Source organism: Equus asinus, chromosome 2 (genome assembly GCF_041296235.1).
Source record: "Equus asinus isolate D_3611 breed Donkey chromosome 2, EquAss-T2T_v2, whole genome shotgun sequence".
Taxonomy (NCBI): Eukaryota; Metazoa; Chordata; class Mammalia; order Perissodactyla; family Equidae; genus Equus; species Equus asinus.
Window position 1 is genome coordinate 141,352,608 of NC_091791.1, and position 27,151 is coordinate 141,379,758.

At 34.4% G+C, this 27,151-nt stretch overlaps 1 protein-coding gene across 12 annotated transcripts in view; it reads right to left on the bottom strand.

Moving 5' to 3' along the window:
- The window catches only part of TCF12 (transcription factor 12), a 348,762-nt gene that overhangs the window by 251,786 nt on the left and 69,825 nt on the right, over positions 1 to 27,151 (bottom strand). Inside the window, exon 1 of one of the 12 annotated variants that reach the window (XM_070500943.1) lies at positions 16,350 to 16,371. The exons of the other annotated variants lie outside the window; for them this stretch is intronic. The gene's annotated coding sequence lies outside the window, so the exon portion shown is untranslated. Of the gene's footprint in view, positions 1 to 16,349; positions 16,372 to 27,151 lie in introns of those variants that run through there. 12 annotated transcript variants of the gene reach the window in all.

Consider the following 27,151-nt stretch of genomic DNA (forward strand, 5'->3'; position numbering starts at 1 on the left):
AATGACTCTCCAGCCATTTTAAGTGCTGTCTAGTATTCCTAAGCAAAAGAAGGTTGTGCTGTGCCTTATGGAGAAAATACGTGTTAGACATGTTTAGTTTCAGGCATGAGTTACAGTGTTGTTATCATGAGTTCAATGTTAATGAATCAACATAATAAATAAGGAGACTTTAAACAGAAACACACAGAAAACAAAGTTACATATTGAGTAGTTAACGAAAATGTTGTGACCAGAGGCTTGCTGGAACCAAATCCTGTACTTCTACTAGAAGCAATGGTTGAGCATTTGTTAATTCAGAGTCAATATGGTAACTTTATAGAACACTAACTACTTCGAACAAGAACTGACTATAGTTATCCATTACCCTACACCACACCTTGAGGTTACCTCAACCCATGAAAAGTAGGGATTTGCTGAAAAAGTTTTCAGAAATCAATAAATGTTGGCTAAATTTCCCATATAAGAGCCCTTAGAAAAGAATCACATTCCTCTTGTAGAAGAATGAATTTTTTAAGTTTGTTGTTAACTAAGTAGTAGTATACTCTGGAAGAAGCATACTACTTTTAAATGAACTCTCAGCTCACCTGTAAATCCAATTCACTGTCTTTAGAATTGATCCTCTTTTCTTAAACGCAGAGTTCATACTATCTGTTGGTTTTCCAGGTGTGGACATGATAAAACATTGATCTGAATCAATCATTACCCACAAACTGCTAAGTATTATGTATAAGTAGTGCAGAATGAGAAGATCCACAGACCACGCTTGCTTTATTTTATCTGTTTAAACTTGAAGATTTTATAGAAACATATTGAATGGAAATTGAGTTTCTCTTTAGATTGACAGCTTGACAGTCAAAAGAAAAGCTTTTAGGAACTTCTCTCAAGTCAGTTTTCTTTTCAGATTGGGATATACCTGTGTAGGACTCTAGAAATGACATGCTTGACTGCTGTCTTTTGCTTGTCCAGTATCCTGTGCCGTGTCAACAAATACATGAAGGAGTCAATTAACTGTAGGTAATCAACATGCGTAGATATCTACACAGAGAGGAATTTCAGCTTTAGGAATACAAAATATACATATTAGGTGGACTATATTTCTGTTTTAATAGACGATATATTACATAATCTAAACATTAACTGTGATCGAATATGACTTTAAAGGTGCTCATCTAGGGAGGAAAAAGAATGTTGTTTCTTTGAAAGCCTTTGTGCCGTTTTCTGGAGAGTGAAAAGTGCAAGTGTTTGTTTTCTCATGGGTCATGCGGAACAACTCCCGTCCCAATCGCCCCTCCAGCCCCACACACAACACCATTAGCAACATGTCTTTGCCAGTAGAGCCAGCTTCCAGTTTTTCTCTTTTTGAGCAACAGCACAGGTCACTTCATGCTCCAGGACTGAGTTATGAACATGGACAAAGAAAACTCCACACAGTAGAACTGGCAAAAGAGATGCTCCTCAGCCTCAAAATACTCATATCCCAAATTCAAGGCTCATTGGTTTCTCTCTTTCTAGAAACAGTTTCATGTTCTCCTTCAGTCCAGACAGTTATGCTAGGGTTGTTATAATACCATCCACACCTGGACCCACTCTTTTACTCCTACGACTTTCTAGGGACAGTGGCAATCCTTCCCTCCTATCTTTTCCCTTGAACTCTTATAAGAAAGACAACCCCCAGAGCAAACTATGAGAGCTGGTTAAATTAAACACTGATCAGAGGATGAACAGACATTTCTCCAAAGAAGATATACAGATGGCCAACAGACACAGGAAAAGATGCTCATCATCACTAATCATCAGGGAAATGCAAATCAAAACTACACTAAGATATCACCTTAGGCCCATTAGAATGGCAAAAATAACCAAAACAAAAAGTGACAAATGTTGGAGAGGTTGTGGAGAAAAAGGAACCCTCATATGCTGCTGGTGGGAATGCAAACTGGTGCAGCTGCTATGGAAAACACTACGGAGATTTCTCAAAAGATTAAAAATAGAAATACCATATGATCCAGCCATCTCACTACTGGGTATCTATCCAAAGAACTTGAAATCAGCAATTCCAAAAGTCCCATGCACCCCTATGTTCACTGTAGCATTATCTACAATAGCCAAGACATGGAAGCAACCTAAATGCCCATCAATTGATGACTGGATAAAGAAGATATGGTATATACATACAATGGAATACTACTCAGTCATAAAAAAGGATAAAATCATCCCATTCACAACAACATGGATGGACCTGGAGTGTATTATGTTAAGTGAAATAAGCCAGATAGAGAAAGACAATCTCTGTATGACTCCACTCATAGGTGGAAGTTAAACATGTAGACAAAGAGAACAGACTAGTGGTTACCAGGGGAAAGGAGGGGTGGACAGTGGACACAAAGGATAAAGGGGTGCACCTACAACATGACTGACAAACAACAATGTACAATCGAAATTTCACAAGGTTGTAAACTATCAGAATCTTAATAAAAAGTAAAAAAAAAAAGAAAATGGTCAGAGGAAGATGGGCACGGATGTTAGCACAGGGCCAATCTTCCTCAGCAAAAAGAGGAGGATTGGCAGCAGATGTTAGCTCAAGGCTAATCTTCCTCAAAAAAAAATTAAAAGAAAATAATAAAATAGAAAAAAATAAAAACTACTCATTCAATATTGTGTGCTTCCTGATGTTATAGTACACACAGCATCAATTACAAAGTTTTACTGACAAAAAATGTTTAGTGTTTCAGGAAAAATGGGGGATATTGAACACATTAAATGACACTTCAAGGAAAATCAGACAAATCCAGAATGTCAGACACTCTACTAGACAGGTGTTCTGCTTTAAGAGTTCAGTGGTAAGGGAAACTGTTTTAAATTAAAAGAAACAGAAAACATGTAACAATCAAATGAAAGCATATTTTTAAAAAATCCATAGAATACATTTTTGGGGAAAATTCAGGAAATGTAAATAGGAACAGTGTCGGGGGAATTGCTGTTAATTTTCTTTGTCATGATAATGGTGATGTGGTTATGTAGGAGAATGACCTTTTTCTGTGAAATGCTTACTAAAGTATTGCAAACTGATATTCAACCCTGTGAAACCTATAAAAATCAATACAATGTGTGGGATTCTTAGACATTGAAATATAAATAAAAGTAGTAGGAGAATTACAGGAAAGAAAAGTAAAATTTAGGACTAGAAAAAAATATGGCTACAGAGGCATATTAAATGTACACCTGGAAAATAAAGCACTAAGGTAGAATTTCAGTGGTGAAAGACTAAACTGAAGAAATAGAAGCCAAGCCTTGGTCATGGGAAATATTACACAGATGCTACTTCAGTGGAGTGAATAATCAGGCTTAATGTGCAGAACTAGAAATCACTAATAAGGACATATAGATAATAAAAATAAAACTAGACTCTGAAAAGTGGCACTGGAAAAGCATTAGGTTCATCATCCTTCATTTTACCTATTCGAAGAATCAGCTTTTGGTTTCTGTGATTTTCTCTGTTGATTTCCTGTTTTCAATTTCACAGATTTCTGCTCAGATTTTTATTATTTCTTTTCTTCTGCCTATCTTGGATTCAATTTGTTCTCCTTTTTCAAGCTTCCTAAGGTAGAAGCTTACATTACTGATTTTAGATCTTTCTTCTAATATATGTGTTCAATGCTATAAATTTCTCTCTAAGCACTGTTGTTTTTGCTGTATCCCACAAATTTTGATAAGTTGTATTTTCCTTTTCATTTAGTTCAAAATATTTTTTAATTAGTCTTGAGATTTTTTCTTTGACTCGTTATTTATATATGTGTTATCATTCCTTATATATATATATTTTTAATAAAAGAAAAAACATATCCCAAGAAGTGAAATAGCTTACAGAAAGGTTAAAAAGAAAATTGGTCATAGATTATTATATATATGGAGTATGTTTTGTCTTTCAAATTTTACTACATAGGTGAATGAATATTACAAATTAAAAGCAAAAGAAAAATGAGAAAATTTAGCAAAAGATCACAAAATAAAAAGAAACATTTAAAAACATACTTTTTAAAATAATTACTTGCACTTGACTTTCAACTATTATGTAGAAAATAATATCATTGAAACCAATGCTTTATTTTCAGTCAGAAAAAAATACTGAATTTTGATGCAATTTTGGTCTGCATTACCACCTTTCCTGTCCATTTTCCCTCTCTAACTTATATTTATCATTCTTCCAAAACTGTATTTGGCATATTATCATACAGTAACATTGACTTTTCAAAACTGTTCTGTCCAGGTCTATGAATTGTAACACATGTACAGATTCTTGGAGCCTGGACCAAATTATGATACGAAACAGTCATACTACAGAAAAACACTCCACGCCTTTATAGCCACACACTCTCTGCAAAGCTAACCCCTGGCAAGGACTGATGTGCTATCACTATAGTTTTATCTTTTATAAAATGTTGTATAAATGGAACTACACAGAATTGAATCTTTGAAAGTGGTTTCCTTCATGCAGTATAATGCATGTGAGATTCATTCAATTTGTTGCATGTATAAGTAGTTTTTCCTTTTAACTGCTGAGTATTATTTCATTGTATGAATGGCCCACATTTTGTGTAACCACTTACCTGTTGCAGGACAGCTGCGTTGCTGCCAGTTCTTTCCAACTATGAATATAGCTTCTACGATATTTGTATACAAGTTTTTGTGTAAATATAAATTTTCATTTCTCTAGGGTAAATATCAAGAGGTAGAATTGTTGAGTCATAAGGTAAGTGTATGGTTAACTCTAAAAGAAACTGTCAGACTCTTTTCCAAAGTGGTTATACCATTTTGCATCCTCACCGACAATGTATCAGAGTTCCATTGATCTGCATCCTCAGTGGTATGTGGTATCTCAGAATTTTTTTTTATTTTAGTTATTCTAATAGCTATGTAGGGGTATTTTTTATCATGATTTTAACCTGCATTTCTAACTAACTAGCTAATGATGCTGAACATTTCTTCAAATGTGTATTTGCCATCCTTATATCCTCTTGGTGAAATGTCTGCTCAAACTTATGCCCATTTTAAATTGGGTTAAGTTTTCTTACCGTTGAGTTTTGAAAGTTCTTTATATATTCTGGATACAAGTACTTTGTGAGATATTTATTTGCAAATATCACCTAATCTCCAGCACGTCTTTTCATTTCTTAACATTGTCTTTTATAGAGCAAAACTTTTCACACTTTAATGAAGTCCAATTTTTCTTTTTCTTTTATGGATCCTGGTTTTTCTGTTATGTCTAAGAACTCTTTACCTAACCCCAGATTAGGAAGGTTTTCTCCTACAAGGTTAACAGGTTATGCTTTACATTTAGATCTACAATTGATTTTGAGTTAATTTTTGTAGAAGATGTAAATTTAAAACAAGGCTCTTTTTTTGCAAATAAATATCCAATTATGGCAATATCGGGGGTTTGTGCCCTAAAAAGTGTCATTTGTAAAAACCATTTGTGGATAAGACTATCCTTTATCCATTGAGTTGACTGTACACCTTTGCCATATTTGTGTGATTGTTCCTCAGTACTCTATTACGTCACATTCATCTGTGTCCCCGTCCTTTTACCAATACAATACCATCCAGATTACTGTAGATTTATAGTAACCCAAAATCAGAAAGTGTAATTCCTCTAACTTTATTCTTCTTTTTCAAAATTATTTTAGCTATTTTAGTTCCTTTACATTTCCATATACATTCTAAAGTCAGATTGTCTATATCTACAAAATACAGTGCTGGAGTTTTGATTGGAATCATGTTAAATCTATAAACTGACCTGAGAATAACTGACATTTTTACTATTTTGAGCCTACCAGTCCATGAATACACTATGTCTTTACATTTACTTAGGTCTTCTTTGATTTCCTTCATCACTGTTTAAGTAGTTTTCAGCATACAGACCATGTATACATGTATATTATATTTATACCAAAATACTTCATTCCTTTGGAACTACTGTAAATAATACTTATTATTTTCCCACTGTACATTGCTAGGATATAGACATACAATTAAGAGTGTGTGTGTGTTGATCTTGGAGATTCTTTAGGATTTTCTACAGACAATCAAGTTGTCTGGAAATAGGCACAGTTTTATTTCTTCTTTTCCAATCTGTATGCCTTTTATTTCCTTTTGTTGACATATGAACAGACTAGGACTTCCAGCAAAACACTGACTAGCAAAGGTAAGTAGAGCTATCCTTGCTTTGTTCTCATTCATGGAGGAAAGCAGTCAGTCCCACATCATAAAGTACGATGTTAGCAGTAGATTTTTTGTAGGCTTTTGGGTTATGGTCTATTATTCTTTTTATGGATAGTGGGAATCAATTTGCTAATATTTTGTTGAGGATTTTTGCAACTATGTTTATAAAGTATACTGGTCCATAGTTTTCTTTCTTTCTTTTTTCCTTTCTTTATTATTTACTGTTTTTGTCTAGTTTTGATATCAGGTTAATCCTGGCTTCACAAAGATTATTGGGAAGTAATCTCTCCTCTTCTATTTTTTATAAGAAATGGTAGAGAAATGACATTATTTCTTCTTTAAGTATTTGGTAGAATTCACCAGTAAAATCATCTGGGTCTGGATATTTCTTTTTTGGAAGGCTTTTAACTATGAATTCCATTCCTTTAATAAGACCATTCACAATAATCTTTTTCTTCCTGGGTGAGTTTAGGTAGCTTCCTAAGAAATTAGCCCATTTCAAGGAATTGAATCCTTTCACACCTAATCTGTGAAATTTACACGAATACAGTTATTCTTAGTATTTCTATTGCCCTTTGGATTTCTGTGGGGTCTGTAGTAATAATCCTCTCTTTCATTGCTGATACTGATTCCATATGTTTTCTCTTTTCTGTCAGTTTTGCTAGAAATTACCAATTTTACTGATCTATGCAAAAAAAACTCTTTCGGTTTTAATGATTTTTGCCATTGTTTTTCTGCTTTGAATTTTGTTGATTTCTCCTTTTACTTGGGGTTTACTTTGTTTTCCTTTGTCTAGTTTCTTAAGATGGAAATATAGATTATTGATTTGAGGTCTTTTTTTCTAATGTAAGCATTGAATTCAACAAGTTTTCATGTAAACATGGCCTGGACTGCATAAATTTTGACATTATATTTTCATTTTTGTTCATTCAAAATATTTTTTAATTTCCACTGAGGCCTCTTCTTTTACTCAATAGATTATTTAGAAGACTGCTATTTAATTTCCAAGAGCTTAGAGATTTTCCTTTTATCTCTCCATTGATTTCCAGTTCATTTCCATTACAGTCTGAGAACATACTTTGAGTTTAATTCTTTCAAATTTGTTAAGATTTGTATTATGACCAAGATATGCTCTATCTTGGTAACATTCCACGTGTACTTGAGAAGAATGTATATTCTGCTGTGGTGGAGTAAAGTATTCTATAAACACCAATTAGACCTAGCTGGTGGATAGTGTTCTTCAGGCATTCTGTACCCTTGGTGATTTCTATCGGCTAGTTTCATCTATTCCTAAAGTCTTCTACTGTAATTACTAAGTTCTCTATTTCTCCTTTAAGTTCTGTCAGATTTTGCTTCATGCATTTTTAAATCGTTGTAAGGTATGTACACACTTATGATTGGTAAATTAATCATTTTATCAATATATAATACTCTTCTTTATCCTAGGTAATTATCTTTGCTTGGAAGTCTACTTCGGTTGCTATTAATATAGCCACTACAGCTTTCTTTTGATTGGTGTTTGCATGGTACATCTTCTCCCACCCTTTCACTTTTAAACTACCTATGTTATTATATTTGGAGTAAGTTTCTAACAGACAGCATACAATGGGGTCATTTTTAAATGCACTCTGACAATCTTTTTTAGTAGATGTACTTATGGCATTTAAAAATTTAATTATTGATGTGTCAGAGTTATATCTACCATTTTATTATTTGTTTTCTGCATGTTCCTTTTGTTTTTCCTTTTCTGCCTTCTTTTGGGTTGAGTATTTTTTTATATTTCACCTTAATTTATCCACTGTGATTCTAACATATCTCTTTATTTTGTAAATAGTGGTTCTGGCGATTACAATATACATACTTTTACTTTTCAGAGTCTACTTAGAATCAACATTTTACCACTTCAAGTGGACCATAGATATCATATGTTATACCACATTCATTGAAAACCACATCAGACAATATTGTAATTTTTGCTTTTTTTTGCTTTCAACTGTCAAATATAAAGAACTCAATAGTTTATAATATTTATGCAGATATTTACCATTTCTGTTGATCTTCTTTCATTCCTGGTGTCCAAGTTTCCTTCTGGTATCATTTTCCCTTCTGTCTTAAGAACATTCATTAGCAAATTTTTAGATCTGATCTTCTGGTAACAAATACTCTTAGTTTTCCTTCATTTGAATATGTCCTTGTATCACTCTCATCCTTAAAAAAATATTTTTTCTGGTTATGGACAATTTTTTTCTTTCAGCACTTTAAGAATGTTTTGTCTTTGTCTTGGTTTCTGACAAGAAATAGTCACTCGAATCACTGTTCCCTGAGAGGTAATACGTCATTTTTTTCTAGCTGCTTTCAAGACTTTTTTCTTGTTTTTAGTTTTCAGATTTATTATGACATGTCTGGGTATGGATTTCTTTGGGTTTGTCCTGTTCCAGGTTCTCTGAATCTTTATGTCTTTCACTAAATGTGTGATGTTTGGAGCCATTATTTCTTCAAATATTTTCTAACACCACATTTTTGCTCAAAATGTCTTAAAATGTCTAACATTTTGTTATTTTCTCATAGTTTACTGAGTCTCTTTTCAATTTTTAAAAATTTCTTTCCTCTCTGCTACTGAGTTATCCAGTGGGTGTTTTTTTTTTTTTTACTGATTGTATTTCTCAGTTCTAACAACTCCGTATCTTTTTTTATATCTTTCTCTGCTGAGACTTTCTACTTTTACATTTATTTCAAGATCATTCACAACTGCTCCCTGGAACATTTGTATAATAGCTACTATAACATCTCTGTCATATAATTTCAACATCTCTTTCATGATGGTACATGTTGATCATCTCTTCCCACGTGAACTGAGATTTTCCTGGTTCTTCATATGCTGGATTATTTTGGATTGTAATCTGAACAGTTTAAATGTTATGTTATGAAACCCAGGTTCCTGTTTAAATCCTGTGGATAACGTTAATATTTTTGTTTTAACAGGCAATCAACACATTTAGGTTCAGGCCGCAAGTTCTAACATGGCTTCTATGGGCATGGTTCCAATATCACTTCAATTTTCAAAGCCTTTGCCATGCTATCTGAGTCTGTCCCATCTTGTATCATCCAATAATCAGTCTAGGACTTGGGCTGTAGTCTGTTATTTCCATGTATGCATAGTTTAGGGATGAACCCAGGAATTCATAAACAACTTCATGATATTATTTTCCCAAGTCTCCCTCTACATGATCTCAGTACTTTCCAGTTCCCTGGGGCATCTCTTTTCATTGGTTCAGCCAGAATGCTAGAGCTTTAGGCAACCTACTTGGTCACACACTTCTGCTATTGTACCTGCTCTGAGGCCAGGCAGTGGAAGGAGAGAGAGAGGAAAATAACTAAATAATGGAGGTTTGTCAATCAGAGAGGAAGGTTCCCGTCACTCAGTGTTTTGGCTGCAGGCTACTGCTGCGGTTTCTGCTGCCATTAACACAGGGTTACTTGGGACTATGGCATAAGAGAACAGAGAAAAGAAAAAAAAAAGAATTTCCACATTCACAGTGGGGTTTAGGAGTTATCTTTCCCACTCCTTGAGCCAGAACTAGCAGGCTTCTTTTGGAGCTCTCTGTCTACACCTGAATGCCCACTTGTGGCCTTCAGATTGCGTGAGCTCAGGCTCGGGGATACCGGAAGGAAACAAATGGTAAACTCACAGCCAGTTTGATGGTACTTCATATTATACTCTTCTTTCTCAATACACCTGTTGTTATTTATTCTTCAGAGTCCTCATATAGCTTCCCATCCATTTTGTCCAGCTTTTACAGATGCATTCGCTGGGAAAGGGTGTTTGTGCTTAATCTCTCACACCTGAAAATGAAACTATCCTCTATTTCTATTATCAGTCACTCAATTCTCACTAACACACGGACTCCTCAAATAAAAGATATTTGATAAAAGATATTGATAAAGATCAGAAAATATCAGTAACAAAAATAAGAAAACTGTCCAATGAGTTCTCCTTCCACTTACCAAAAAAGCCCTAATTCACATAGAAACTAACTCATGGAAAGACAGCCATAACACTACTAAGACAACCTGATCACATTTTGGCTAAAGAGCTTTTATGATTACAGACTATCACTGCAAGATCCTCAAACTTTAACAGTGCACTATCAGAAAACAAGGACCCTGCTTAAGACACAAATAAATGGAAAGATATATTGTGTTCAGAGATTAGAATAACTAATATTGTTAAAATGTCCATACTACCCAAAGCCATCCACAGATTCAGTCCAATTTCTATCAAGATTCCAATGGTATTTTTTGGGGAAGTAGAAAAAATAATCCTAAAATATATACGGAACCACAAAAGACCAAAATATTTGCAAATCATTTATCTGATGGGGGTTAATATCCAAAATATATAAAGAACTCATACAACTTAATAGGAGAAAAGCAAACAATCTAATTAAAATTGGGCAAGCATTTTTCCAAAGAAGATATTCAAATGGCCAACAGAGTACATGAAAAGGTAGCCAACATCACTAATCACTAGAGAAATGCAAATCAAAACCACAATGAGATGTCACTTCATGTCTGTTAGAATGGTTATCATCAAAAAGACAAGAGATAACAAATGCTGGCGAGGATATGGAGAAAAGGGAACCCTTATGCACCATTGGTGGGACTGTAAATTGGTACAGCCAACATGAAAAACAGAATGAAGGATCCTCAAAAGTTAAACATAGAACTACGATATAATACAGCAATTCCACTTCTGGATACATATCCAAAGGAAACGAAATCACTATGTTGAAGAGATATCTGCACCTCCATATTCACTGCAGCATTATTTACAATAACCAAGACATGGAAGTCAATCTAAGTGTCCCCAACCGATGAATGGATAAAGAAAATGTGGTATATGTATATACACACACTGGAATACAATTCAGCCACAAAAGAAGGAAATCCTGCCATTTGTGACAATGTGGATGGACCTTAAGGGCCTTATACTGAATGAAATAAGACATGTTGTTCTCACTTGTTCTCACTGCATATAATCTCACTTATATGTGGAGTCTTTTAAAAATAAATAAATAAATAAAAATAACAAACTCGTAGAAAAAGAGATCAGACTTCAGATTTGTGGGTGCAGAGGCAGAGGGTGGTGGAAGAGGGAATACGATGAAGGTGGTCAAAAGGTACAAACTTCCAGTTATAAGATAAAGTACTAGGGATGCAATGTACACATGATGACTATAGTCAACACTGTTGTATGGTATATGTGAAATCTGAGAGTAAATCTTATAAGTTCTCATCACAAGGAAAAAAATATTTTTTTCTCTTTTTCTATATCAGACAATGGAGGCTAACTAAACCTATTATGGTAATCATTTCACAGTGTATATAAGACAAGTCATTATGCTGTACACCTTAAACTTATACAATGCTGTATGTCAATTACATCTCAATAAAACTGGAGGAAAAATTTTTAAAACAAAATTTTTAAATGTTATGTCTGAAATGTCATTAAATATAGTTAAGCTGTATTTAATTATAAAATTACCAAAATAATTAAAATATGATATTTGAAATTAAATCTAAGTGATGTAGCTCAGCCAATTCTACATCTTTCTGTATCCTTTCTCATTTTGGGGGAAATTTTTCAAAATAAAATATTTTAAAAACTAAAAAGAAGGACTCTGCTTTCTTACTCTTTATGGAAATCACAATGACATGATGGGCACATCAGTGGGTAGTTATGTGGGTGATCCATTTACGGGTAACTAGTTAAGAATCATCATTCTAGGAAATGTTAAATGACTTTCAGTAGTAAACTCAAATTAAATTCATTAAGGACATATTTTCTTTCAAAAGAATGGCCTTTAAACTCTGGCTGCAGAGAACTAAAAGTTTTAAAATTTAGTTTTCAAAAAGATATCAAAAGCAGAAAGAGCATGGCAACAAAATTTAAGGGGGCTTGGATTTGAGAGCAAGGCTTAAAATTTAAGAGGATCAATTTCTAAGGAAACCTAAGGAATCACACAACAAAGGTGTTTGTCTCCATAATAAAACCAAAAACTTCTTTATTGACCTGTTTTAATCAACTTACTTTTTCTATACTCTGTTTTAAGACAGTTAATTCTTGTATAATGTTATTAGTCAATGATAAATAAAAAAGAGCACTATAATACAATTATTCATTTATATGAGATTCAACTTGATTTCTGACAAAATCATTTCAAAAAAAGGAATTATGGTACACAAAAATCAGTACTGATTTTCATTTCTTTAACAAAATGTTAAATACTCTGCTATGAAAAATTATTAACTGTAATGTCTTTTAACTCTTTAGACCATCATCATTCAAGCAGTAGGCAGGTCTCTACACCCACAGACTAAAAAGACATTTTTCATAATGCATACTGATGAGATCTTATTTCCTCCAAACTTTATTTAAATAGGCTCATACTTTACTCTATTGTTAACCAATTAAAACTTTGGGGGGCTGACTCCGTAGCACAGCAGTTAGGTTCGCATGTTCCACTTTGGCAGCCCGGGGTTTGCCAGTTGGGATCCCGGGTGCAGACCTATGCACTGTTTGGCAAGCCATGCTGTGGCAGGCATTCCTCATATAAAGTAGAGGAAGATGGCCATGGATGTTAGCTCAAGGCCAGTCTTCCTCAGCAAAAAGAGGAGGACTGGTCGCAGACGTTAGTTCACGGTTAATCTTCCTCAAAAAGAAAAAAAAACAACTTTGGATTGAATAATTTAAGATATTATAATACAGCAATTAGAATTACATGGAAGAGAACATAAGGTCGCAAGTTTAATCTTTTTCTATGCAAGTTCAATATTCAGCTTTTTCCTACACCCCTAGATCTGGTCAATCATTTTATCTTGTCCAATATGGGACACTAGTCACTGGATGGGAAGGGAGAGTTGATGAGGGAAGAGAAGAGAAAAAAGGCAAAAGAATCACAATAGAATGGATGAATGAGTCAATGCAAATCCTTTACCAATAATGGAAAAACAATTTAGTGAGTGAGAAGCTGGGTCAAAAATATCATCTTTCATCCCATGACCTAGTCCCATATAAGGGGCCTGGAAAATTAAAGCAAACACCTGAGAATTTAGTTCACAAATCTGAAGAGTGACATGGAAATTTTAACTAAGGTGTTCTGGTCAAAGCTGTTAAGAAATTCCTAAAACTTCAGCTGTATTTCAAAACATACTCCAAGAACACACTGGCCCACCAAAACATATACTATCTCTGCTCCAAGTTCTGCAGGAAGGATGCTACAGGCCAACAGACATGAACAGCAGCAGTATTAGTAACAGCAAAGCTGCCCATGTTATAAACTAATTATACCCCTTTCCTTATTAAAATAAGTACTTCCAGTAATAAAGGCATCACAAGCTATGAAACACAATCTAGAATTTACCACTCAAATGTATGATTCCAATATTTTTAAACTGCTGATCAAAAGGGCAAAGAAAAATACAAGCACCATGTCTCTCTAAACGTTCCTCTGAAACACAAGCACCATGAAGCAAAACCATCTTAAGGCGTAGTTTTGTTTGAATAAGGCTTCAAAATATAGTTGCCCAATAACTATGAGTCTATAAGTAAGTTTGCAAATCTGTACCAAAAAAGGAGGCAGGACACTTTGGCTTTTGTATCGTATCATTAGGGATACAAACTGAAGTAACAGCATGATATTTTAAATCTTGATATTTAAATGGAGCAGAAGCTCCAAACACATTTTTTTCACTGAAGACAACACACAGAATAACAGACAAGAGTTAACTGGAAAAGCTTTGCACATAAACTGAAAATGGGAAGTGTAATGTTTACAAACATTCACAAAACTATATTTTACAATAAACAATATTATTACAAAACCAAAGCTATAGCAGTTTTTCCCTGCTGGATACATTTTAAGACACAGTTTTTATTCTAAGGCAAGAAAAAGTGCTTTCTGACATTTATTTTTTGCTTCTTTGCTTTGTCTATCTTTTCCATCTTTACTTCTTTATATCCACAAATAATAATAAACTCTTTAATATTTAGTTCCATCTCTCAAGTCATAAAAATTGATACTAAAAAGGGAATATAGCCAGGTCAAGAAAAACTATATTTGGGAAGGTGGCCTTGACATTTCAAGACTAAATAACACTTTTAGGTAGATGTAACACCCCCTACACAGTATCCTCATCTCAGCATCAGACTCAAGTACACTTTCCTGTTTCCTGTAAAGGCTAAATTATGTTCACTTCTAAGCTCAGTTAGTTCTTCTACTGGGAAGAGAGCAAGCACCATATTTTACTACGTCAAGGTCAGCCCTCCCTCTAGGAGCTAGCAAACTGATTCCTGTAGCAGTTAAGACTGGACTTACAATCTGGGTCCTTGGGTTTTAACACAAAGGCTGGCTCAGTGCCTTTGAGGTAGTACTATCAAGAACTGTTAAAGAAAGATTTAGAAACACACACACACTCACATATTGTGAAATACAAATAAAATATGTTAATAATCTTTTAAAGCAAAGGTTGGCAAGCTACAAAAACTAGCCACTTTTTTTTTTAAGTTTTGCAAGAATAGCTTTTAATTTTATAATAGTTACAGTTTAAATAGTTGAGAAGCTACATTATATCCTGAATTTTGCCTCTTGGCCTGCACAGCCTAAAATACTTTACTACCCAGCCTTTTCAGAAAGTTTGCTGACCTCTTCTCTAAAGCAAAAACTATGTTCCTCTATAAATGATAGCTATAGCATGTATATATGATCATAAAGAACAACGAATATTTTTAATGTTAAAATCTAATACCATTACAGAAGCAGCAAGATCTCAATTTAAATGCTGGTATAAACATGCATAAAATATAATTTATACACATGAAAAAGGGCAGGAAGAAAATCAACATCAAAATGTCAATATACATTTAACATATCTTGGTAAATGTTATTTTCACCTTTATTTTTTCTGTACTTTCCAAATCTTCTCAAGTGAGCCTATCATTGTTATCAGGAAATAGTGTTAAAAGATTATAATGCATTTTACAAAAAAATATTGACGGAAAGTATCAGTGACTTGAACTGTAGTCATGTGGTTACTTACATACAGGTTCAGTAACACTTTGGTATTCACCATTATCTATAAATCAAACTGTTAAGAACTGAAATGGTATTCTTACATATTTCACCATACATAAAAAAGAGAAGGCCCTCTGTTTTGATTATCCGAAGTCAGAGTTGTTGATCTGGATTCTCAAGGACACCCCTTTGGAAGTAATGTTCACACACACTACAAGATACTTAACATAATTTAAAGTTCAATTCAAATATTAATTGTCTACTGTATGTTAGCTTCAATGTTTCTTTCAAAACATAGTTTAAAAAAAAAAACCTGTAACTAAAACCCTAAATACATTCTACGCACACTCTACATGCTTTTTATAACTATAGCATTAACATTTAAAGTCATAATGGACAGCACAATTTCTTGTTAAAAGTCACTGAACAGTTCAAACAAAAATATAGTGTTACTGATAGAAAATAAAATGTTAGTATTAAAAAATCAGACAGGTATTCCGCTAACACTAAGGTACAGTGCAACAATTACTGCTAATTAATAAAGATTCCATAGCTACTTAACACTGACTAGAGTCTTAATTTCACATGAAATAGCAGCTACAATAGGTTTCCTCTTTGCCCTCTTCTCTTGATGTCAGAAGCAAGCACTGAGAGAGAAACTTAAAACATTTATTCAGAAGACAACAAACCACTCTCCACAGCCCCTATTAGTAACAAGTTAAAGGCAAAGACTTAATCTCAGTTAATGCACTTTGCAAGCAGACATCGAAATTCAAGTATTGGCCTTATCCTCAAAAACTTATCTTACTTAGGTAGACTAATATTACAAACCCAGATCCTCTTTTTTGTTACCAACGATAGTCAAATACATTTAAAAAATCCAGACGAGCCACTTATTTAACAGAAAACAGATTTTGAAGACTTTTTGTTTCATCCAAAATAAGTTTATCCTGCTAAGTATTACAGACAAGTCTTGTAAGAATTATATTTATCATATTTTATAGATGGACAGCATCTCTCACAGATATACTAAACAGAAACAATTCTGTCACTTACTCTAGGCTAGGGCTTCCTTTTAAAAGAAAAACTGCAGACGTGTATCTAGTAAACCAAGTGAAAAAGATCCTTTGTGTATAAGGATATACATAGTAACTCACTCAGTTCTATAGTCAAGAGCCTCTTGTAAAAACTTTTAAAACTAATTTACTCCAAAAGATATGCAGGAATTCAATAGATTATAAAATTGCTGGTAGATTTCTGTTTCTGGTTTCTTCCATGATAAATACTAGACGTTTAAGCTGAGCTGCTTTTTTGACTTTAAAGATTTTTCTACAGTCAGCAACTTACAAAGGACATACTGTAATACCAAAATGGAAACTACTTAATCAACATTTCCTCATGGAAACACAGATCATACATAACAGTCTATAAGAGTAAAGTGTTATTTTAAAAAGTAGCATTTAAATTTTATTTAGCAACAGAAACTCAATTTTTTCCTCTGGTTCTATCAACATATGCAGTTACTTTCAGTCAACATTGATAATAAACCAAAAAAACCTGAAATATAAGCAGTAATACAAGGCAATTTATTTATAATGTTGAATAAAACCACACTTTCATCTTTTTAGAACACATGCTGCTGGTTTTCCAGTCCTATAAAATAAATATGATCCTCTTCTCATACTATGTGTTTTTAAAACTGTTTCTATAAAGGATTTTACCCATGTGGAAAACCCAACAAAATGTGAATCATTCAATACACAAATCTTTCAGATTTCAAGTTTCAAATTGCAGTCATCTATAGCATCACAAAAAGCTGACAAAAGAGTGAAAGCTGTTGGGTATAATTTCAAAATGTTCCTCTTCCCTTTCTGCCCACTCTCCAAAACATATAGTTTAAATTAATAAAAATTAAAATCTCATAAATGAAATTCCCTCAGCCTCATAGTTGGTCCTGTTGGTTTTACCACACTTAACTTCTAAATTCTATCATTTAAGAAAAACTGCAGGAAATAACTTAGTCATTGAGCTCTTCATTTAAATAGGAAAAATAATTATTCAGATTTAAACAGGTTATAGTAGTAGAGGTCATAAGCCTTGCTATCCTAAAAGGAATCATAAAAAATAGATTGCATTAAGTAGGCATCATGGAGTAAATAAGGATACACTATAAGGACAAGCTTTTCTTCACTAAACGCCATCTATTTTATAACCTTAAATTACATGGCTCAAGTTTATCAGTATGTTTTTTTATGGAGACAAGAACTACAGTTACAAGCATACTTATTTAGTTTTTTGGTATGAAAAAGAAGAGAATTTGATAATGCCAATTTGCTAACATCTATATATCTGGATAAATTAACCAGGTAAGCCAAAATAAACCATGATATACATATGAAGATTGGTAGACCCGAGGGAAGTAATATTAACTTGGCTTCTGACTCACACTTTTAAATAATCCTTTGCAATACTCCTCATTCAATTGCCTCATCCTTTGTGCTTCCTCTTCACAATGTCTAAGCTCACTTCCTAAGAGTGTCTTCTTGCAGAAATCAGCATTTATTGACCTCACAAAGTACACACATTTGCTGTTGTCAGCAAAGAACATAGAAGTTGGAGAAAAAGCATCATAGAAGCATTGAAAGGGCATGAAAGTGTATCTTCTCACACAGTAACATTTGTAAAGATCTGGGACCTTATAGTTAATTTAAGAAATACTGAAAATTTTTATATTTAAAAAGATATTAAAAAGAAATACAGCATTCCAACCCAAGAGTTCATTTCATCTGACTGATTCAGGGCCTGACATTCAGTTGCTAGAGCTGAGTGGAAAAAAGATAATTTCTACCACCTTTACTGGTACTTAGATGGTTAAGCAATATTAAAGCCTGAGTATTTTTCATAGTGTCTTAGAACAATCTTACAAAGGTTCTTACAAACAAAAGTGCAAGCCTCTTGAGATCTTCTGAGATCTCATGGGACTTTTCATAATGGGAGGGTGTTAATCTCCAATGCCCTGGCCTATTTCCAACTTGGATCATTAGTTTCTGCTTACCTAAATTCCTATTACCATTCCAACTGGCTCAGGTATTCTTCATTTCCTGTCTTGAACCACCGTCCATGCACTAACTATTAAACAGACAAAGTGAAATGGCTTCTGTGGGTGCTTATATGCCATCAAAAACATTTCACACTCCTTTAGGATTAGCAAAACAGTAGTTTAAGCCATATTCTGTTGTGACTGTTCAAAAAATTTTACTATTATTTTGTATGGCACATAGAATGTTCCGATTGTAATTTTACATAGAATTTCTAGGGTTTACCTCTGTCAAGAGAACTTGTTAGTAATGAGCTTAAGTGCTAACAAAGCTGTGAAACTGCAATTAAGGTTTTATTTCACACCATGTTAGCAACCAAACCTGAGCTAGCTCAAAGACGAAACAGAGCTTAATGGACCCAGTTCACCATTCTCCATCCCTACCATCCACATATAGACACGCACACACGCACACCTGTCTCAAACACACTCACAAGCACAACATATACGTACTTGTATATATAGATATATACGTATGTGTATATGTACATGTATGTATATTGTATAAACATGTGTCTACATATACACATTATCTCAACCAGACGCATGTATGGTTTATAGAGATCAAAAGAACAGTATATCTTCCTCTCTTCACAGAAATAGAAACTACAGATCCTTGAGAACATTAAAAGAAAGAATGCAAAGCCCAGAATCCTTTATCCAAAAATTCTAAAATCCAAAAAATTCTGAAAACTAAAGTTTACGTAACTTATTTGTTATGAAAAACCTGACCTGAAATGAAATGAGGATAATTATAGTCCTCACTTAACACAATGTGCGTGATAATATGTCTCAATCCAGAAACACTGATGTATTTGATTATAGCGTTCTGTCACAGATTTCTCTGGGAAATATTACATAATATACAGTACATACCATTAATCTGGTTTTTAAAATTCAAGAAATTCTGGATTCTAAAATAAATCCAATCTCAAGGTTTGGAGCTAAGGAACTGCGGAGTAATATTTTTATCTTAAAAAAAGTGAAGTTTACGGGGCCAGCCCCGTGGCACAGTAGTTAAGTTTGGCATGCTCTGCTTTGGTATTCTGGGTTCAGATCCCAGGCCTGGACCTACACCACTTAGCAGCCATGCTGTGGCAAGTGTCCAACATATAAAGTGGAGGAAGACTGGCACAGATATTAGCTAAAGGCTAATCTTCTTCAGCAAGAAAAAAGTGAAGTTTATATAATTATCCGCTTTCCCTTTTTGGGTTTCACTACTTGCAATCTTCTATAAGTTCTGAAGGGAGGGAGGGAGACACAATAAGCTTCATGTCTTTAACTCCTCTCTTTAATGCTTATTAATCTCCCTTTTGCCAAGACAGGCTTCCATGGACTATAGGCAGCACTAGCAGCCAAAGAATGAGGAGGGGAGACAGAGGTAACAGGAGAAGGCTGACTACTTATTAAGGTTCACAGAAAATATTCAAACCAGGAATTGTGAATTTTAAGAATTTCCCATATTCTCAATGCTACTATTATTCCTAATAATAACAAACTTCTATTAAACAGTGTTTTATTTTTTCAAGTTTGCTTTCAAATATGTCATTTAACCTTCATAGTTTATAGTCACTCTATATAGTCATTTTATATAACTCATTTTCAGAATTGTTACAAATTTTAATCTCAAACTATCTGACACCTATGACATTACTACTACTTACCCTAATGCCTACCCCAAAGATAACTCAGAATGCATATCTACTGCAAGAAAATCAGATAATGTATTTTAAGACAGAATATAAATGACTTTTCAATTAACACTCTTTGAATTAGATGAGCAACTGTACATCCCTCAGATACAGAATTTGTTTCAATGTAAATCACTAGTCAAGAAGATTCCATTTCATCTGTTTTCTACAGAGAATGTATTTTTCTTCCTTGAAACATTAAAGTATGTTCTACATAATCAAGCTGTCAATATAGGGGTTTTTTCTTTAAAAATATAATAATATACATTTAAAGCAATGATGTGTTTTAATATTTACTAAGGCTAATTTTGCAAACTTGTCTGAAACTGAATGACTTGGCTATTTCCTTCACAAAGGTAAATGAAGCAGACAGTTATTAAGTCATTGCAAGATGAACCAGCTCTAATTCAATAGGCTAATTATAGATTTTATGAAAATATATAATTACATCCGTATTTGATGTAATCACCATCAAAATCAACAGAAATTTCAAATTTACCTTTATTTTTTAAAAGAGCAAGGATTCTAAACCTTGTATATTACATTTCAACTAAATTAGACAGATAAAATGTGATTATCTAAATTAAGTTTAATTAATTTTAGCTATATCAACCAAATAAGCTTAAAAATTCGAATCATTCAGCATATTCAGCTTTACCTCCTTTATTCTTTTTACTTTTTAATAAGCTCCATGAACTTACATGTGTCTTGTTCACCACTATCTCCAGAGCCTACCTGAGCACCTGGAGTTTAGCAGATATTCAATAAATATTTGCTGAATGAATGAATTAATAAATTACATCTAAAGTCAGAATTAGTAAAAACTATATATATAAAGTAAACTTTCTGTAAAAGAAAATCTGTTTGAAGCTTTTTATTTCAGTAAACTCTGATGAATTCAGAGTCTTGTCAAATGACTTTTATAAGTTCAAGTTGTTAGATGAATCACCATTAGCCCTAAATTTCTTTTTTTTTTAACATAACAAAAGACACCTTTATTGTTCTTATCACTTAGGAAATTCTAAGGATTTTAGGAGCTCTGTGCTGGAAACTGAGGTCAAAGACCAAATACATACTTCTTCTTATAAATCACAATATCACAGTCCACCCCCTGGTCTTCGAACATGGATCCTTTACAGCAAAACGATCATAAAGGTCAAAAGATGCCAGCACATTACTAGAATCCCATTCAGTCATTAATAACTCCAGTCCATCATCCTATCATATGAAAATGTCTCAGGGCTAGGCCCCCCAGGTTTGCAGGCTTCCATTAGATCTTGTCAGGTTCCAAAAGCAGACTGGTGTCAGCAATATATGACTTCACCCTTTTAGGCATCTGATGTACTCAAGCTAAGAGACAGTATCATCTCTTGCTCTGAGCCTCTTTTGAAGTGTTAGTGTAATACTCCATCTCCTTCATTACATAACCCATTTATTCATTCCTTTACCCATAGCTACTATTTTTCCTTTTCTTTATTTACACACAAACTTTTCCACCTTTGGATGGGACATTAGGTTGAGCCACTGTGCTGGTCTAGATTGCAGGCAGCAATACTAGTCCAGCAAGCGCCCCCCGCTCAGTCCACTTCTATTCAGATAAGGTAAGGTTACACAGGTACAGAACTAGTGGGCTATCTTTACCAGCAGCAATATAGCTGCATTCACTGTGAGCCCCAATTTTGCCAAATGGAGTGAAGGCACATCCTGCCCCATAGACCCTTTGGAATTTTAACATAAAAGCTATAAACATAGTTACAGTTTCTTGCTTAGGAATCATCCCTATTTCCAGCACGTGTATTTGCAACTCTGGTCATACACCCACTACATCAGATAGGGAAAAAATAAGAAGTCATTATACCAGCGTCCTAGTATCCTCCTCCCTCAGCAAGAACTACATAGTCATACCACCATCCTCCCTGACCTGTTCTTCCCCAGATCCAGCAGAAAAAACAGGAATCTATCCAGTGTGGACATTCCTTCAGTCCCACTCATGTTGAGTGTGAACACGCACTCCTGAGGAGGGTATCTCTCTGCCCATTGTTGGACATTATGAGGGGCAAAGTGTGCTTCTTGCTCTGAAGAAACAATGCTCAGCTGTCCAAACTGGTGCACTGTCTTCTGTTCCGGTTCTTCTATAGTTCTCTGAGCATGTGCATCTACCACTGGGTAAAAAAAGCCCAGTCTGGAGTCGGTGTCTAGTCCTGTCAAGACCCATTAATATCCCCCTAGGGCTACCAGCATCAGTCTCATTTGTCAACTATGTTCACGGTCCTCCCACCAGGGAAGCTGCCACATAGCCATTTGCAGTCTCTCTTTTATTGGCAGACAGTTCCTACTGGCATTTCGCACCTCAGAGGGTGCAAAAGGAATATGTCTAGATTCAGCCCATCTCTGCACTGCTGCAGTACTTCCAGGTTCACTCATTGCATGGACCCAGGTGGCCATCCAAAGGGAGCACATGGGGATATCTGCTTGTCAGTCCCAATCACTTTCCAAATATGGAAGGGAGTTCTTCTGATGGGCATCACTATGTCCTACTTTAACTCATCTCTCAAATTCTCATAGTGATTTTTCACAGGGCTGTGCCCCATATGGGCATCTTTTTAATAAACCAAGTTTCCACTGGCCTCCTGCCTTACTATATGGCCAGACCACTGGCCACTAGCCATGAGTCAATAAAAAACAAAACATGCGGGATTTTCCCACTGTTCAATTCCTTCGTCACTGCTGGGAAAACAGCGTGTAGTTCAGTCCACTGAGCTGACTTGTTTTTACCTCCTTCAATTAGAGCGATGGCCTTCCAAATAAGATGGCCATTCACCTTGGAACTGCTATGCATACACCAAGCAGCTCTTTGTTGTTCAGTTGAGAGCTGTTCATAGGGCACTCCACGTGGCAGTCAGTTCCAGCAGCTCCTCAGGGGGCTCCAAAGTCAATCTGAGAGGAAAAAAGCCTCCCTGCTCATGAGTGTCCTCTTTCCTTGCATTCCCCAGGCTGCATGATTCAATTCTCCTCCAAACTTTTACTGTAATTCCATCAACGCTTACATTCCTAACTGTAGTCTCCATTAGGACTTCATCCACAGGTTTTGGTCTTACAATACTAGGTAGGGGCGTTTTTCCCAGCCAAACATAAGACCCATTCCCATAAAACATCCAGGTAAAAGAGACACCCTGCAATTCTTTATTACTGAAAATACAGAAGGATGAGGACTTGCAGCTCTAAACCTAGATAAACCCATGAAAGCGATGACCACATCATAGCCTAATCTTCTGCAAATGTTAAAAACCAACCTCTAATTCTGAGTACTGAGACTTTAAGTAATTCAATAATTTATCCAACAACTAACCACTATGTGTCCAGCATTATGCTAGACATCCCAAATACATATATAAATAATATCTATCCTCAAGAAAAACACAAATATGAGAGAGAAGAGTCACATGAGTAAATAACCAAACATGAGTGGCAGGGTGAAAAAAATCTTACAAGAAAAGAGAAGAAGACGGAAACTGGAAGTCTGATCTGGTCATCACGGGAATGTGGAATAGGATGTGGGGGTTGAGAGGGTGCTAAGCCCAAAGTGTCAGAGAAAGGCATTATGACTAGAGGGCACAGCATGAGCAAAGGTATTGAAGTAAAGAATACACACACGGGAAAAATAATGAAACATTTTTAAAAACAAAATAACATTAAACTATTTTGAGATGAACATTCCTTTTTATAAAATATTCTTACAAAAAGAGCCTTTAACAAAATAATTTTAACCAAATAATATTCTCTCAAGAACCTAAAATTCTAGGACTAGCATAAAATTTACAAAGTAGTCCTAGAAAAGTAACTCAATCTGCTGTTATTTAAAATAAATAGAACAAACCTTACATCATCTCCTTTGATGTTTAAGCTCATCAAAACCACATAAGCAACAGCTCCAAATCCTTACCTTTTCTTTTTACCACTTTCAAGAAACTCATGTCAGTTATTCTAAAACTCCTGAATTTCAATTCTTCATAGCTATTAATCTTGTCTCTTCATATAGAACCATAATTTCCTTAAGACCAAAATCCATATCTTAATAGTCTTTGAAGGTCCCCACATAGCTCTATAAATATAGTATTCAATTAAATATTCACTGACTAATTGTTTACTGAGATTGGGATTTTTACCTTTTTAAAGCAATACTACTTCAAAATATACTTGGTCCTATTAAATAGTCCTGCAGCTTTTCAATCTAGTTGATCATATTTGATAAGAAAACAGGTGGGAATTAATCTTTTGAGAATTTTTAATCTGCACCCTGACATCATAACCTGGTATCAGAGAATAGTTTGCAACCCTGAATTTATACATTAAGCCAACATTCTATATAAAATAATGCAACCCTGAGTTTCTACATTTTTATGCTTTGTAATTCTCATACTACCATAAAAAAGCTAAAAAGAATATAAGATGTAAAAAGACTCCTACATTTTCTGTATAAAGGCACAAATAGAAGACACTTCAAAATATTTATTGAAGGAGTAAACAAAATAAATGTAACTGGAATTAAAAATGCACTTACGCTATTTTGATGAGAAATGATCACGTTAAAAACATTTGGTGGGGAGGACAAAGAACACTTGGTAAGCTTCAGAGGAAAAGGAACTATTCTTTTTATGACTGAACAATAAATGTATAATTGTAAAGTTCTTTATGTTTAGAACATTGGGTAGTAGTCCATGAATACACTTGAGTATTTTAAAAAAGGGAGTTTGAGGTAAATACCTGTTAAGAATATGTGTGAAATAATACACAGTATTATAAATTTGAAAAATATGAAACTAAGACTATTTCCCATATGAGGAAGAAAATAAACTTATTTTTTAAAAAGCTTTGATTATAGGGGCTGGTCTAGTGGCATAGTGGTTAAGTTCGTGCATTCTACTTTGGTGGCCTGGGGTTTGCAGGTTCGGATCCCAGGCACGGACCTATCCAATGCTCATTAAGCCATGCTGTGGCAGCATCCCACACACAAACCAGAGGAAGACGGGCACAGATGTTAGCTCAGCAACAATCTTAGTCAAGCAAAAAGAGGAAGACTGGCAACAGATGTTAGCTCAGGGCCAATCTTCCTCACACACACAGAAAAGTTTTGATTACATTACATATATATCTTGCTTCCAGACATAAGGATATTCCTGGAAACTGCCTATAAAGTGATTTTAATAAAGAAAATGAATTCTCATTAATTTTAATAACAATTTTTACATTATTATAAGAGAATTTAAAAGATAATGCAAAAAATAAAAGATTAAAAACAATCAACAAAATCCATGGCAAAACTACTAAGAACTAAGACACCCTGTAAAAATGGAAGTTTTCTAATGATTATTTAGACTTTTAATCTTGGTGTGTATTTTGAGAATTTCATTCTAATCCTTTTGTTTTACTGATGGCTCCAACCCAAGCTTCTTCTTAAAAAAAAGAAAAAAAAGAAATCAAGCTTTTAGCTTCTTGAGCAGTTTATTTCCACTGATTATTTACCCAATAGCCCTGGTTACAGCTGACTAAACTCGAAGTCTGATTTGCTTTGTTTTTGTTATCCTTTGAAAATTCTTCAAGATAAAAAAAACTAGGTCCTACTATTACCTGGATAACGGGCAGTACATTCGAAGGAGGATTACATAATTTACACAATAATATAATCATGAGGTTCTGAAAATATAGCTACAAGTAGCGTCCCCATCAGTCTATTTCTACTCACTTGACACCATGAGCTATCTATGAAAGGAATATCTTGCAGGTAAATCAAACTGACCTGGGTCTCCTCAGTTAGCTTTATTTCCTTCTCATTGCCCAACATGCCAGACTGTTGTCGTATAACTACCCTCTCAGAAACAGCAAAGTCTGTTTTTCTGAGCTGCTATTTCATGAACACTAGAAGTTTTAATTTTTTTTCAGATGCTATAGAATACATAATACTTGACTTAAAAATGCATGAACCAACTTTATTTTTACAAAACTAGTCATCCTCTGATCCTTCAACATTGTTACTCCTGAGATTTCTACAAGACCCAAAGTGTTTGACTTAAATGGTGGCTGAAATCAAAGGCACAGAAAACTCAGCTTCATCCTGAAAACTGGCCCAAGAGTTTTGTACTTCATCAAGAACTGCAACCAACAGCTGTTCCACTCACCAGCTATTTTAAACCATTTAATGTGATCTGTAAGAACACTAATTCTTTTCCAAATAAGCATGTCGACACATACCAAAACTACGCTGTTCTTCAATATTTTCTCCTTGAAAAGCTTAGTACTTATTTAACTTATACTGCCACTTTTCAAATAATTTCAGAACTTTCTCTCCAGAAATCTCCATCATAGAAAATTTACTAAACACATAAAAAAATCACTCTCATTACTGTGTAAACATTGGATGAATACTCTTTGTCTGACTTTTCCAGCTTTCCTTTCCACCTGCCCCTCTAGTCCCATATTCCCTTAAATCTGGGCCCCTGCCTTTTTCTTTCTTACGGTTTTTGAAATCAACACTATGAGAATTTACAGGGTGGGAGAGAACCCTGAAGAGACCCAGGAGAATGGATGGTGGAACAAAAGAAACAGATCTGGAATTAGACAATCATTTTCATGCTTCTTGCTCGCTAGTATCATGGGTAAAAATGTGCTAAGGGCCATGAATAATTTTTTTTAAAAAAAACACAAGTTGTATAATGTTCATACTTTCTCTTGAAAGAAAAATCCTCCAAGCCAAGAGTTTGCAAGTCAACATTCAGGGGCATTAGAAAAGCGATGTTTCCAAAATGTTAACTGAAATCAGTGTATTCTGAGCTCTGCACACCTGCTGTGACTTATACCTCACCTCTCACCTAAATACTCCATATTCCTTCTTATCACTCTGCTCATCATGCCCTACACAGAGATTAAGTTCCTCCAAAACGGTCAGTGCTCTAATTTAAGGCAGACCCAGACCACTAAGAGTGCTCAGATACAAATGAATGATGATCAATAACTATTTCCTGAATTGTTCTTGGGTGGAAGGACTATGAAATAGCAAGAATTTTTGGTAGACT